The sequence below is a fragment of the Haematobia irritans genome, chromosome 5, assembly GCF_050003625.1.
Source record: "Haematobia irritans isolate KBUSLIRL chromosome 5, ASM5000362v1, whole genome shotgun sequence".
In the NCBI taxonomy this organism is placed as follows: Eukaryota; Metazoa; Arthropoda; class Insecta; order Diptera; family Muscidae; genus Haematobia; species Haematobia irritans.
Window position 1 is genome coordinate 75,220,310 of NC_134401.1, and position 14,046 is coordinate 75,234,355.

Consider the following 14,046-nt stretch of genomic DNA (forward strand, 5'->3'; position numbering starts at 1 on the left):
CTTCACTTACAATAATATAGATTATAAACCTATTTTCATAAATGGTAATCAAGTACCAGTTGCAAACTCGGCAAAATATCTTGGAATGACTTTAGACGCCAAACTGAAATGGAAACCACACGTAAAGTTGAAAAGGAAACACCTTGATATAAAGTATCGGCAATTAAATTGGCTTATGGGTAGAAATTCTAGACTCTCCACTCAGAACAAATTAATGATTTACAAGCAAGTACTAAAGCCAGTGTGGACATATGGAAGTCAACTCTGGGGCTGTGCCAAAGACGAGACTATTAATATTATTCAAACATTCCAAAATAAAGTATTGAGGAATGTAGTCAAAGCGCCATGGTACATACGAAATACGGATTTACACCGAGACCTCAAAATAAATTCAGTGAGAGACGAAATAACTCTTCTGGCAAAATCCCACGAAAAAAGACTTATTTCCCATAAAAATGAGGAAATCCCAAATCTCTTAGATGACAAACAAATACTGCGTCGATTGGGACGATTCAAGCCGAATGATTTGAAGCAGCGTTTCACCCAGCAAATAGATTAAACAAACTAATCTAAGCTGCACTTAACTTATAATTTAACCTAAATAAATTACTAGTTAGTCTTACTTGAAATTAAAGACTAGTTGTAGTGCATATATTTAAGCAATCGTTTTATGTTTAAATGATAAATAAAAAAAAAAAATATCAGCGCTATGTAGAAGCTGATCTAAATCGGGACATCGCCCACAGAAATCAGCGCTGATTCGGTTGTTTTGTAAGCAGTTGGTACTGCATCTCTCCCTTACAATCCTGCTGAAATAGTGCCCCATTTTTGCTGGGATCAAATACAACTTTTGGAAACTGAAATAATGTAATTTTACATATATTCCAAAAATGTTCGCTAAACTACTATAATAAATGTTTAATACGAAATCTCAGAATGTGTCTCATTTAAGACATAAAGTCAGAAAAAAACAGCGCTTGGTATAAACAAAGTGGTTATAAAGAAATTGAAAAAAAACTGTAAAAAACAAAAAAAAATCTGATTCAACCACAAAATTAATTGAACGAATTAATTTTTTAAGTGAAATGTCTTCAATCACAGAAATGAAAGTATCAATTAAAAAATTAATTAAAAGTCAATTAAAAAATTAATTGATGCAATTAAAAACTTAATTGATACTATTAATTTTTGTGATTTATTTTAGTTTCAATTAAAAAATTGTTGAATCAATTAAATTTTAATTGAATATTTTTAAAAAAATCTATTAAGACTTTAATTAAAAAAAATTTCGTGAAATTTTTTCCTGTGAAGAGCGATACCCTTTTTCCAAAAGTCTTCTTTGGGGTGTAGGCCAAACAAAATTTATAGCACAAAAGATCTAAATGTTATGAAACAAAAGCCAGAAAAAAAAGTAAATGGATTTTTTAGTTTTCGTAATAAATTTTGTTTAAAATTTAGTATTTTAAGAAAGCACTGCGATGGTATCTCATGTTCTTTATTGGCGTTCAATCATTAGTTTCCAATTACACATGTGATTGATCCAATCACCTTTGTGAATGAATTTGAATAATTTTGAGCAATGGAAAGAGCGAAAAGAAAACAAGAGACTGGGTATTTATTCAACAATGTATGATGGAGAGATCAGTCTGCGGAAGTAACTCGTAACGAACGGTTGGGTTTTTGTTTTTCGCGTAAATTGAAAAACATGATTGGCGACATTCTGTCTGCTGCATTCAAAATGTGTGCATAAATATTTTAAACGCAACAACAAATCATAGCAAAGGGTTGAAATAAATACAGTGTGCAACAACAAATGGCCACGTGGTAAAGGGTTGAAAAAATATATGAGAGACCGCATTTAAAATTACCTGTGTTTGTGGTATTGTAAAATGAATGAAAACCAATCTACGTTTATTGAAGGTAAGAAATTGTGAAATATGAATACCATTTTCCATTGAAGCCTGTTTACTAAAATAATATATTTTTTATACCCTCCACCATAGGATGGGGGTATATTAACTTTGTCATTCCGTTTGTAACACATCGAAATATTGCTCTAAGACCCCATAAAGTATATATATTCTGGGTCGTGGTGAAATTCTGAGTCGATCTAAGCATGTCCGTCCGTCTGTCCGGCTGTCCGTCCGTCTGTGGAAATCACGCTAACTTCCGAACGAAACTAGCTATCGACTTGAAACTTGGCACAAGTAGTTGTTATTGATGTAGGTCGGATGGTATTGAAAATGGGCCATATCGGCCCACGTTTACGTATAGCCCCCATATAAACCGATCCCCAAATTTGGCTTGCGGAGCCTTCCGGAGCAGCAAAATTCATCCGATCCGGTTGAAATTTGGTACGTGGTCTAAGTATACGGTCTCTAACAACCATGCAAAAATTGGTCCATATCGGTCCATAATTATATATAGCCCCCATATAAACCGATCCCCAGATTTGACCTCCGGAGCCTCTTGGAGGGGCAAAATTCATCCGATCCGGTTGAAATTTGGTACCTGATGTTAGTATATGGTCTCTAACAACCATGCAAAAACTGGTCCATATCGGTCCATAATTATATATAGCTCCCATATAAACCGATCCCCAGATTTGACCTCCGGAGCCTCTTGGAGGGGCAAAATTCGTCCGATCCGTTTGAAATTGGGTACTTGATGTTAGTATACGGTCTCTAACAAGCATGCAAAAATTGGTCCACATCGGTCCATAATTATATATAGCTCCCATATAAACCGATCCCCAGATTTGAACTCTGGAGCCTCTTGGATGAGCAAAATCCATCCGATCCAATTGAAATTAAGTACATGGTGTTAGTATATGGTCTCTAACAACCATGCAAAAATTGGTCCATATCGGTCCATAATTATATATAGCTCCCATATAAACCGATCCCCAGATTTGACCTCCGGAGCCTCTTGGAGGAGCAAAAGTCATCCGATACGGTTGAAATTTGGTACATTTCGTTAGTATATGGCCTCTAACAGCCATGTAAAAATTGTCAAATTTTATTACTATAGAAAGTTTTGTCAAAATTCCATTTCTATAGAAAGTTTTGTAAAAAGTTTATTTCTATATCAATGTTTGTCAACATTTTATTTCCATAGAAAATTTTGTCAAAATTTTATTTCTATAGAAAATTTTGTAAAAAAATTATTTCTGTAGAAAATTTTGTCAACATTTTATTTCTATAGACAATTTTGTCAACATTTTATTTCTATAGAACATTTTGTCAACATTTTATTTCTATAGAAAACTTTGTCAACATTTTATTTCTATAGAAAATTTTGTCAAGATTTTATTGCTATAGAAAATTTTGTCAACATTTTATTTCTATAGAAAATTTTGTCAAGTTTTTATTTCTATAGAAAATTTTGTCAACATTTTATTTCTATAGAAAATTTTGTCAAACTGAATTATATACGTATTTAATCGGCCTTTTTTTTGTTTAATATATACCCCTTATGGACTAACTTACAATTTAGAAGACAGTGTTAAAAAGTTTTACGATACCTTGCCATCGGCAAGTGTTATCGCAACCCAAGTAATTCGATTGTGGATGACAGCCTTTAGTAGAAGTTCCTACGCAATCCATGGTGGAGGGTACATAAGATTCGGCCTGGCCGAACTTACGGCCGTATATACTTGTTATTAATTTCTTTTAGTGACCAATTTTATTTCGTGAAATTGACCAATCAATCCCATCAACTCCACCATTTTATCAAAGATATAAGAATATGTTTGCAATCAAAAATTCATTACCGTATTGATCTTTTAACATTATAAATTTTTTCACTCCTAGTTTTCTTAAAACCAAGAGTGATATGGGTTTGTTGGAAGATTCACCTTGAAGTTGCGAAGTAGCGTTGGCATTAAATTGCATTTTTGTTTTACCTGCCTTTTTCAGTTTGAACCCAAGTAGTGAGCAGTATATCTGATATATAAACTAATGAGCTGAAATATGTAATGGTAAAAAAGTTCTTTCTTTTGGATTTAAAAATATGAAAAATATCCGAAAATAATAAAAATATGTATTTTCCATTTATATTTTACTATTTCCAGAATTTGCAAAGTATCATCAATATAATACCAAATATTACATTGCTTCCCCATTATTTTTGTCTTTGATTGGTTCAAATTTTAATAGACCATTTCTATGTGTGGAAATTTTGGAAAGGAATTGTTACTAAAATTAAATTATCGAGCTCCTTAATACAAAGACTACAACTGCAAAAGAAGATTATAAATCTGCAACCTGGAACTAAGAATTGAACTTGATATTCTATGCAAGTAATATTTAACAAAATTAACTTTTAATTGAACAAAATTAAATTCGAATTATTCTGTTTACTGTCAGAAAAACTAATTTAGCTTACAGGCTGCTGATTTATTGGAAATCTAGGCGCATCTACACTAAAAAAACAGTGAACCCTTTTCCATTGCAAAATGAACTAAACTGTAGTAATATTGACCATGATTTAGCCCTTAAGATTTTTTTCAACTTGTCTAGATTATAATTCTCTTAAATTTTAGTTCATCTATAACATTGTATTTTAGTTCAGTTTTACAACACCATAAGATTTATATAACCCTACCAAGTTAAAAAGTCAGTATTACTTTGGTTTACTTGCTTATTTTTTCGGAAACCTGATAATAAAAATTGGTTAACAGTCTCTTTAAAATGTCGACGACTAAACTATTTTTAAATCAAGCATTCCACAGTACAGAGAAATTAAATAATTAAAGGTACAACAAACCGTTTTACTATTATGAAAATGTTCATACAATAAAATTAAACTTTCTTTAAGCAAAAGTACTTTATTATAACCACTTATGATGAAAGTTCTTAATACAAAGTTTTTGTGAATAAAAATTATGACCACGTGGAACAAGAAAGTAGTTTATTTTAACTCGCTTTTTGGATATTTTGACTTTTCCTTAGTTTTTTATTCATCGTAAGTATATTTTTCACATATCTTGCTGAAAAAATGGAAGGAATAATGAAATTTTTTAAAAATTAACATTTAATAAAATATAATTTTTAGCTCTTTAAATTAACTTGTAACTTACCATATTTGGGGGCATTTTATTAAATGGTGTAAGGAATTCAACTTTTCTTAGATAAACGTACCTCATAAAGTTTGTACCTGGAACAATTAGAGAAATAATGAATTAAGTAATATATTAACTCATAAAATTGTGTTGTTATCGATGTGAAGGACATAATACAATAAATATTCTTGTTAAAAGAAAGCCAACGTTTTAATATAAAACTTACCAATTCTTTATTACATTGTACGCTGAGGTTAAAAAGTTATCGAAATTCATTTGGGGTTACTCTGAAATTAAATATTTATTTTTTACATTAAATAAAAAACATTAAATTGGCTTCCAAAAATCTAATTAAAGAAATAATATGCATAAAAAAGTAAATAATCTGGTTAAAAGAATGTTAAAGAAAGCTTACCAATTCATAAAAATGTTGTTATTCTGTAATTAAATATTTGTTTTTTACATTAAAAATATTAAAGTGGTTTCCAAAAATATTTAATTAAAGTAATACTAAAATCAAAAAATTGCTGTTAGCATTGCTGTTAGCATCGTGTTTTTTATTTTATATGAATTTTTATGTTTTTTTCTGCCACATTTTTTCTAAAAAAAAACGCCGTTTTTAACTTTTTTAAGCCGCCAACATCCAAACTACTTACCCGATTTGAAAATTTTCTGAGAATGAGTTGTAGACGGCTCAATTTTCTTTAATTTGAGTAGCACTGGGATCAAATAGGTCAAATAAGACGAAAGACATGCTCAAAATTGTAAGTGTACCTCCAAAAATTAAAAAAAAGTTCAAAAACTTGTATCTCGAAAACCAATCAACAGAAAATGTTTTAAAACTCATTTTCGTGTTTAGTAGGTCAAAATCAATGAGAAAAATTATGCTAGAACCATTTCACAAAACAACTGTTGGCTAGTGTAATTAGCAAATAATAATATACATAAAGAATATTATTTTTTAAAAGAAAACCACATTGAAACAAGTATATACGGCCGTAAGTTCGGCCAGGCCGAAGCTTATGTACCCTCCACCATGGATTGCGCAGAAACTTCTACTGAAACCGATGGCAAGGTATCTTAAAACTTCCTAACAACGTAATATATACCACATGGCCCATACGTGATATATATATTAGACAACAAAAGGGCCGATAAGATACGTATATAATTAAGTTTAAAGTTTCTATAGAAATAAAATTTTGACAAAATTTTCTATAGAAATAAAATTTGGAAAAAAATTTCTATAGAAATAACATTTTGACAATGTTTTCTACAATAATAAAATTTTGGTAGATTATTTTTGGCTCGAGTGGCAACCATGATTATGAACCGATATGGACCAATTTTTGTGTGATTGGGGATCGGCTATATATAACTATAGACCGATATGGACCAATTTTGGCATGGTTATTAGCGGCCTTATACTAACACCACGTTGCAAATTTCAACCGGATCGGATGAATTTTGCTCCTCCAAGAGGATCTGGATATCAAATCTGGGGAACGGTTTATATGGGGGCTATATATAATTAAGGACCGATATGGACCAACTCTTGCGTGTTTGTTAGAGACCACATTCTAACACCATGTTCCAAATTTCAAACGGATCGGATGAATTTTGCTCTTCCAAGAGGCTCCCGAGGACAAATCTGGGGATCGATTTATATGGGGGCTATATATAATTATGGACCGAAATGGACCAATTATTGCATGGTTGTTAGAGATCATATACTTACACCACGTACCAACTTTCAACCGGATCGGATGAATTTTGCTCCTCTAAGAAGCTCCGGAGGTCAAATCTGGGGATCGGTTTATATAATTATGGACCAATTTTTGCATGGTTGTTAGAGACCATATACTAACACCATGTACAAAATTTCAGCCGGATCGGATGAAATTTGCTTCTCTTAGAGCAATCGCAAGCCAAATTTGGGGGACCGTTTATATGGGGGCTATACGTAAAAGTGGACCGATATAGACCAATTTTTGCAAGGTTGTTAGAGACCATATACTAACACCATGTACCAAATTTCAGCCGGATCGGATGAAATTTGCTTCTCTTAGAGCAATCGCAAGCCAAATTTGGAGGTCCGTTTATATGGGGGCTATACGTAAAAGTGGACCGATATGGCCCATTTGCACTACCATCGGACCTACATCAACAACAACTACTTGTGCCAAGTTTCAAGTCGATAGCTTGTTTCGTTCGGAAGTTAGCGTGATTTCAACAGACGGACGGACGGACGGACATGCTTAGATCGACTCAGAATTTCACCGCGACCCAGAATATATATACTTTATGGGGTCTTAGAGCAATATTTCGATGTGTTACAAACGAAATGACAAAGTTAATATACCCCCATCCTATGGTGGAGGGTATAAAAAGAACACTTACCTATTTATGATTAAACTATACGCTGAGGTGTAACAAACAATTTTCCAAATTCATCTGGAGTTACTCTGAAATTGAATATTTATTTTTTACATTGAGTAATAAAAATTAAATTAGATAAAACAATTTCAATATACTTTCCATTTCAGCATTTTTTCCTAAATATTGAACATTCTTAATAACTTTTTTCTAATCTACCGATCATCACTTCGCCATTGTACACCTCATCGCTAAAATATTAATAACTTTCATTTAAAAGTTTTAATAAACAAACACCAATATATGTCTCAAAAAACCAAAATATTCCATACCTTTATATTCCCTTGTTACATACTTGCTAAAACCCTGCAAACAATTTGAAGTATTTCGGAAGAACTTTCATCTTCGCAAATAATAAATAAATATTTTTCATAAAGTTTTCAGGAACATGTGGGAGTTTATAACACAAGCGAATAACTTTTAATTATTCTTAGTACCTGAGAGACGAATTTTCGTGTAACATTTGCGTGAATATTTGATAGGCGCATGGAAAAGGCGATAAATCTACGAATTTATCAAACGTTGAGACATGCGAAGTTTGGAATATGTTTTGTGAGTGAAGTTTCATGAAACATGAAAGCGAATTTTAGAAGTTTACCAAAAGCGAATAACTTACGATTGCTCTTAACATCTGATTGGCAAATTTTTGCGTAACGTTCGCATTACTGTTTGATATGGACACAAAAAAGACGATAGATTTACGAAATTATCAAACGTAGGCGTAAGCCAATTATAGAAGAAGTTATGTGAGTGAGGTTTCATGAAAAATGAAAGCGAAGTTTAGAAGAAGATTTTCCCGGAATGAAAGATGAAATTTAAAGCTGTCATGATTTGTAAAGGGTGATTTGTTAAGAGCTTGATAACTTTTTTTTAAAAAAAAACGCATAAAATTTGCCAAATCTCATCGGTTCTTTATTTGAAACGTTAGATTGGTCCATGACATTTACTTTTTGAAGATAATTTCATTTAAATGTTGACCGCGGCTGCGTCTTAGGTGGTCCATTCGGAAAGTCCAATTTTGGGCAACTTTTTCGAGCATTTCGGCCGGAATAGCCCGAATTTCTTCGGAAATGTTGTCTTCCAAAGATGGAATAGTTGCTGGCTTATTTCTGTAAACTTTAGACTTGACGTAGCCCCACAAAAAATAGTCTAAAGGCGTCAAATCGCATGATCTTGGTGGCCAACTTACCGGTCCATTTCTTGAGATGAATTGTTCTCCGAAGTTTTCCCTCAAAATGGCCATAGAATCGCGAGCTGTGTGGCATGTAGCGCCATCTTGTTGAAACCACATGTCAACCAAGTTCAGTTCTTCCATTTTTGGCAACAAAAAGTTTGTTAGCATCGAACGATAGCGATCGCCATTCACCGTAACGTTGCGTCCAACAGCATCTTTGAAAAAATACGGTCCAATGATTCCACCAGCGTACAAACCACACCAAACAGTGCATTTTTCGGGATGCATGGGCAGTTCTTGAACGGCTTCTGGTTGCTCTTCACTCCAAATGCGGCAATTTTGCTTATTTACGTAGCCATTCAACCAGAAATGAGCCTCATCGCTGAACAAAATTTGTCGATAAAAAAGCGGATTTTCTGCCACTGATTTTGGTAATAAAATTCAATGATTTGCAAGCGTTGCTCGTTAGTAAGTCTATTCATGATGAAATGTCAAAGCATACTGAGCATCTTTCTCTTTGACACCATGTCTGAAATCCCACGTGATCTGTCAAATACTAATGCATGAAAATCCTAACCTCAAAAGAATCACCCTTTACATGCGAAGTTTGGAAGAACATATTTGGACATATTTGAAATACTCTACAATAAGTACACAGAAATATTCGCCTGAATGCAAAAACGACGAATATTATGTGAAAAATAAAAACAATTATAAAAAGTGGGTACATGCGAAGTTTGGAAGAATTTTAATCACGGCAAACAAAAATTCATATCTTCATTTCAGTGCCGGTAGCTAAGGTGAGTAGATTTTTTTGTTTTCTCGTTGCAAAAAGTGAATTGAAATGAAACAAGGATGTAGTTAGAGATTTGGTAAGTTTCTACCTTACATTCTTTTTTATCGTATTTTATTATATTGTTACCATTGTAAATATTTTTTTAGAAACGTATCCTAATTAGAATAGGAGGATCCGATATGTCTTGTTTTGTGCGCCAAACCATAAAAAGAGTGCTAATAGACGAGTTAGTGATGCAGTTCACCTGGAGAGTAGAAGAAAAAAGGGTGCATCCAAATTTTTTGCTTCCTTTCTATTCTCTATTAGGTATGTTTGGTTTCAGTGTATTTTATTTTTAAATTCTAATTTGTTTTGTTAGAAACAGAAATAGTACATCAAAAATTCAACCATTCGGAGGATGTCAAAATCAAACAAGTGGTTCAGCAACATTTTGCACATGCAAAAGATCGTGTGGAAAAACGGCAGAAAAAAAATTTAAGATACACATTATTTTTTAATTTTAGTTATTTTTTAAATTTAATTTTTAAGTTTGTTTACGTAATGAATTTTGTATACTAGTTTAATATAAAATTATTTAATACATTAAACTGTATGCATGTAATCTTATATTTACTTAATTATTTAAATAAAATATTTATGTATTGAATATCAAACAAAAAACGAAACAAACAAAATCGTATTTAAACTTCAGGCATGCGAAACTTTTGAACTTCTTTTAATAGGTTTTAATTGGGTATTTGAAGAATAGAATTCGAATTACAGACGAATGTTCAGGCAGATTTGTGGAAGAAACTTCCATATACATCTTTCAAACTTCCAGCAAGCGAATTAATTTAGCTTATTTAAAAAGATTCGCTTCCCGCTGTAAGGAAGAATATAAGTAGAATGCAAGATGAACGTTGATACGAACGATTGTACGCTTGGGCAGAATTCCCGGAGAATCTTTTATGAAAGTCCATACAGTTTATTTAAACTTCTTACAAGCGAATGATATATTAGGTCTGTTTTCTTATTGCACTGATAACCAGTGCAAAAAGAAAACGCAAAACGACTAACCAGTTCAATTTTCGATTTTGATTGGCAACACTTGGTCGTCAAATGTCAAAATCAAAGTTATTGTTTACAAATAAAAATAGGGGGTATACATTTAATAATCAATTTATAGAAATAAGTGTACCAAAAACGAAAGAGTGATTATTAATTTTAAAGGATTTGCTGCTTGCCTTTCAAAAACAAATGACTGCTGGCAACAGCTACGTGCACTGTTAGAAAAATATGTTTTTCATATGATCCGATATAAACAAAATGTGTTTCGGGCACGATTTTAAACCACAATATATTTAAGTGCGAACATGTAATTTTCCTAAACTAACACTAAATGTTTGGGACATCTATGTTAATATGTTAGAATATATTATGTTTGGGGCATGAATGTTTCATAAAAATCATATGTGTGAATACAAACATATACAAATTTACAAATTTCAACTAAACATACATATGTTGTGATATTTTATTCAAAGCGACAGAGAGAGTATAGAGAGAAATAGAGATGGAAACCGGGAGAGTTGACGAAAGATATCAATATAACACAGCAAAAGAGTCAAAAGAGAACAATTTCTGTGAAACCGCTTGTATGTTGTTTCGGAAAACTGTTTTATGATAAGGCCAAAAATTTGATATGTTTAAGTCTAAATATTATTTAATTTGAATAAAGAGAATATACATTCCGAACCAAGAGAATAGACATTTGACAAACAGCTTATGTGTTCGCCTTGAGAGCAGCAATTTATGTATGTGTGGACATGTGTTTTGTTTATCATTTTGGCATTACTTTTTTCTTGGTTCGTTAAAAGAAATTAGGGGTCTTCATAAAAATAACGAAAGGGCACTATACTCTTTTTAGAGTTGGGACGGTAAAATGAAATAAGGAGGAAATAGTGAAAAATTACACAGTAAAATGTAAAAAAACAAAGTTTAGTTTCTCTTTATTAAAAAGTAGTCCACGAGGAGTTGACGGACACCATCAAATATAAAAGCGGGCATTAAGTTCGACTTTTACAGCTAAAACAATTTAAAAAGTTTATTTTCTTTAAAATGAATTATTAAAGAAAAATAAAAGGAATTTTAGAGCGATGGTGTTAAATATTAGTAAAAAACTGTTCACTCCTAAATAAATTTATGTTTATATTATAAAATTATGTATGTATGTTTATACTCGACTCCACGTTCTTCTTTGTTAGTTTTTGAATTCCTTCCAAATTTTAAAGTTTTGTACAAAAACAGTTTTTTATTATAAGATTGTTTTTTTTTTTTTGCAATAAAAAATAATATTTTATCCAAAAATTATTCAATTTCGTTTATATCAAGCACTGTTACTGACTATAAATCTTTAATAACGCACATTTCGATGTTTCATTTAAAAAAATTAATATAGTATAAATATAAATGTGTAAATTAAAAAAAAAAAAAAAAAAACAAAACAAAAAAATGTTCGGTCGGAGCAGGGATTGAACCCACGACCCTTTGCATGCAAGGCAGACATGCTAACCACTGCTCCACGTGGCAAACAAATGTATGTTTCTGTTAAATAATGTTATGTTTGCATGGGCTCGTGGGCGCTGCAAACTATGCTATATAAATGTAACTTAAAACGATAATTATCTACTGGTGACTATAACAGCTACGTCGCCCAGTGGATAGTGTGTTGGCTTACAAACTGTATGGTCCTCGGTTCGATTCTCCGTGCAGGCGAAAGGTAAAATTTAAAAAATTTATAAAAGTGAATAATTTCTTCAACATTATTTGTATTACAGAGAAAGGTGCCAATAACTAAAAAATTTCGTGGAAGTGAAAATTACGAGTATGTTAGGGAATGAGCACAATCGTGTTTGGGAAAAATTCTTCCAAGCATATAATATTTTTGGCTCAAAATGCTTCCAAACATATAATATGTTCACATAAAACAAACATATTAATGTTTCGGCAGTATGCAATAATATATGTGCTTCCTGCAAAATATGTTTGGAACATATGTTAAAGAAGCGATTTTTTTTGAGGGTGTGCGTGGAAACAGATTCAGTGCGTCATGTTTATCAACCAAACGCGTGGAAATATGGGAATTTGCTCAAGTGGTGGATTTACAAGTGGCTAATACCACAAGCATGTGTGGTATAGAAATGGATATGCCAATTGCATCAAAATCACAAAAGCCTAGTTAACGTAGAATTACAGACTTCGGCCAGCCATCACAAGAGGGAGAGAATATACAGGAAATATAATTCAACTTAATACCACAAATTATTTAATTAAACACCATGTCATCGCAAAATGTAAAATAATTTACCCACGCCGAAGTTGCCAAAAATATTACAAAAGAAAAGAATTGGTTCATAATCCACAACAACGTGTATGACGTGACCCCTTTTCTCAATGAGCATCCTGGTGGTGAAGAAGTCTTGATCGAACAAGCTGGTAAAGATGCTACAGAAAATTTCGAAGAAGTTGGTCACAGTTCATATGCCCGTGAAATGATGCAACAATACAAAATCGGTTAACTAGTTGCTGAAGAGCGTACAAATGTTCCAGAAAAATCCGAACCCACATGGAATACTCAGCAAAAGAACGAGGAATCGTAATGAAGTCATGGCTGATGCCTTTTGTCTTGGGTTTAATAGCCACCTTGGTTTATAAGTTTTTCTTTGGAACGAAATACCAATAATTGTAGGCAGAGAAAAACATCACCACCACCAACCACAAACAAATATCGCAAGTTTATTTGTATATTTAGTTGAGAAAGGGATTTCTTGCTGTTTTAGACCATAAAACAAGTCATACAAAAAACAAAAACAAAACATATACAGTGACTCACAAAAATATTCTTTTTATACCCTCCATCATAGGATGGGGGTATATTAACTTTGTCATTCCGTTTGTAACACATCGAAATATTGCTCTAAGACCCCATAAAGTATATATATTCTGGGTCGTGGTGAAATTCTGAGTCGATCTAAGCATGTCCGTCCGTCCGTCCGTCCGTCCGTCCGTCCGTCCGTCCGTCCGTCCGTCCGTCTGTTGAAATCACGCTAACTTCCGAACGAAACAAGCTATCGACTTGAAACTTGGCACAAGTGGTTGTTATCGATGTAGGTCGGATGGTATTGAAAATGGGCCATATCGGTCCACTTTTACGTATAGCCCCCATATAAAGGGACCCTCAGATTTGGCTTGTGGAGCCTCTAACAGAACCATATTTCATCCGATCCAGCTGAAATTTGGTATATGGTGTTGGTATATGGTCTATAACAATCGTGCAAAAATTGGTCCACATCGGTCCATAATTATATATAGCCCCCATATAAACCGATCCCCAGATTTGGCTTGTGGAGCCTCTAAGAGAAGCATATTTCATCCGATCCGGCTGAAATTTGGTACATGGTGTTGGTATATGGTCTCTAACAACCATGCAAAAATTGGTCCACATCGGTCCATAATTATATATAGCCCCCATATAAACCGATCCCCAGATTTGGCTTGCGGAGCCTCAAAGAGAAGCAAATTTCATCCGATCCGGCTGAA

The 14,046-nt window shown here is 32.8% G+C and overlaps 1 pseudogene; it reads left to right on the plus strand.

Moving 5' to 3' along the window:
* Nucleotides 1–12,536: 12,536 nt before the first annotated feature.
* On the plus strand, nt 12,537–13,344 carry LOC142240610 (cytochrome b5-like; annotated as a pseudogene).
* The last annotated feature ends 702 nt before the right edge of the window (nt 13,345–14,046 follow it).